At 39.9% G+C, this 2,937-nt stretch overlaps 1 pseudogene; it reads right to left on the bottom strand.

Annotated features, from left to right (window-relative positions):
* Window positions 1-442: 442 nt before the first annotated feature.
* Window positions 443-1,750, bottom strand: LOC113923822 (annotated as a pseudogene).
* Window positions 1,751-2,937: the final 1,187 nt, after the last annotated feature.

Consider the following 2,937-nt stretch of genomic DNA (forward strand, 5'->3'; position numbering starts at 1 on the left):
GTTGCTGCAGTGAGTGAAGAAGCACAGTTGACATAGGACTTCCACCGGGATGACACAAAAACCAGGAAACAGACAAGAAGAAGCAAATCCCCGCTCCCTTGTCCAGCCCGACAGTCCTGATTATTAGTAGAGCCTTACCTAGAGTGAACAAGTAATGCAGAAGTATGGATTGAAGAGCCCCAGCTCCAACCTCAGAAAGGAGAAAATAGGTGAGTTTGGAGCAGAAATATAATAGTTTAATAACTGGCACCATGTTAATATTAATTATGGATATCATCTGCACTCCCAGATCTATGGTACTTTAGGATCCACCCTTCATACATCCATGTATCTGTGGGAGAAACTTTGTGCTTATATTTGAGAGATCTGGGATTTTTTTTAACTCAAAAAACATTTTTTTTTCATTAAAAAAGTATTTAGAAGACATAAAACAAGGCAACATTTATTCTTTCTTCTCGTCTTCCGGTGTGGGGTCTGTGGGCAGCTCCTTCACTGTGGCACTGTTGCTCTCTGAGCCGGTGTTACTGTCATGGTCCCCTCCTCAGCCATACTGTCCACCCCCTCCTGGCCGCTCTCCTTGTCCTCAGGAGTAGACGTGCCTTCTTCACCATTCTGTTGGCTTTCTGTCGCTTCTTCAAGGTGTGTCTCCTCTGTCTCCATCGGGATGCTCTCGTCGTCCTTCTCCTCGCTCTTACTAACAGCTTTCTCTTCCTCAGGAACCATGCTGCTCTGACTGCGTTCAGCTTGCTCTGCGGCTTCTTTCTCTCTTTCCTCCTGCCTTTTTCGAGCCTGCTCCTCTGCCTGTGCAATCTCAGCGGCAATTTTTTCCATATCCACTTCTACTTTCAAACCGCACAGCCTTTTAAGTTCATTGTTGAATGAATCTTTGCTTTCTAGGAATTTCCTCTTCTTTTCCTGGTGTCGCTCCTCTATTTGAAGAAGTTCAGCTTCTAGTTTTCGCTGATGAACCATTAAGGACTGGACATGTCGTTTGAGGACCTGCATTCTAGCTTTGTGACAACTGAACGGATGTCTGGCACCACACTCTCACTAAGGATTTCACTGAGGAGGTGGTGGTTTCTCTGGAAATGGGCAGTGCCTGTATGCTTCATTGAAAAGCCATCATCATAATCGTCTGGATCTTCAGCAGGCTGAATGCTCATGTACGGTTCTCCTTTCTCCATGCGAGACTGTCTCTGTCGACTTTCTTCCTCTAAAGCAGCTTCTGCACGACTTTTTGCATTTATGTAAGCAAGGTGTGCGGGGGAATTATGATAGGCCTTCATAGATTCATTGTACTCTTATCTTTTCTGCTTCGTATTCGTTTAAATATTCTTGTTTTTCTTCCATCAGTGAGATCTCGCCACATACCACCAATAATCTTGCCAATCTCCCACAATTTTAGGTCAGAGTTGGAAGCTTTTACTTGGTCCCAGACCTTTCTGCTTTACCTCATGTAGGGCATAGCGGCTTATCTGGTGGCTTTGGGGGTTTTGGAATCGTAATACCAGAGGATGCCGTGACCCGGCTGTTGGTGCCCGGGTTCCCTCCCAGCCTGTAGTTGTTGTAGGCGAGATGACTGTATGGATTGTATCTTACAAACCCTGGTGTGCTGGGCATTTGTGTTGCAGGAGCTGGGGTGGGAGGTGGGGCATAAGATGGTCTTTTTGACATTTTGGAAGATTAAGTTCTCAGTTCCTTAAGAATGAATCTGAGACACCGCTGGCAGAAAAAGCGCCCGCAGCTCTGGCCTCGTCTCCCTTTGCCCGCGCACGCCCCGCCCCTCCCTGGGCTTTTTTTTTAACTAAACTTTTCTTCTTTACTTCTTTTTTCAATCTCTACTTTTTATCCATCTAGTACCTTAAATGCATCCTTTCCCATCTTGATCTTCTACCACCTGGAATGCCAAATTATGATTTATAAGAAGGAATGGAAAACAGAATAAACAAAGATTCAAAAAGAGGAAAAGGAGAAGAAATGTGAAAAAAATATTCTCTTACCTAGTAAGTTCAGACTTTCTGATTCCACAAAACAAGTTGTGTATTTGAGGTAAAATATTAAGTGACTTTTATTTTAACATTCTTAATGGAAGATAGAGAGAAAAACATGTCACATGTATCCAGGGGCTACCTTCAATACTTTTCCCCAAAACATTAAGTAGGCAGTAAAATAAATTATTTGTATTGCCACAATTGTATTGGTTTCATAAATATTTTATTATTAAACTCCATTTTCTCATATAATATCCTTGTTGCTAAAATTATTTTTGCCTTTAACAATAGTACTTGACAGGTATACAATGTAGGATAAATAATCAGTGTGAAATCTTATGTTCTTTTATGAGAACTCAGCCAATGCCAAGGCATATAGATCAAATTTGTGTCATTCCCTTTCACTGATGTTGGAATATAGTTCTGAAAGCAAATATAATCAATACCTATTTATTATGTTCCTACCATGTGTCAGGGTCTAAGCACTGAGAATTAAAATTAGAATAAAGTAAATAGCATCTAGATATGGAAGAGATTAAAGGAATTATGGGAAATATTATGTACAACTATATGCCAATAGATTTTAATATCAATATAAAATGGGAATGGAAATATTTAGGAAAGTATAAATTATAAATGATTCAAGAGGAATAAAAAAAGCTAAACCATTGTTCATCATAAAATGATGAATATTTGTCAAAAAGTGAAACTCAAAATAGGTGGCAGGCCCAAAAATTTTAACAAACATGTTCTAGCTCACTTTTAAGTTTACAGAACTTGGTTAAATTAGAAGGTATAATTTCATTTGGCAGGAAAACAGGAGAGAAATACTCAAAGTCATCTCAAATTAACACGTAAACACAGCATACATCTATTTTTTATTTCAACTACTGGAAGGGAAACCATAGTTCCTGCTCTTTGTCCTTCAATATGGAGAGGATATTCA

Source organism: Zalophus californianus, chromosome 15, assembly GCF_009762305.2.
Source record: "Zalophus californianus isolate mZalCal1 chromosome 15, mZalCal1.pri.v2, whole genome shotgun sequence".
Lineage (NCBI taxonomy): Eukaryota > Metazoa > Chordata > Mammalia > Carnivora > Otariidae > Zalophus > Zalophus californianus.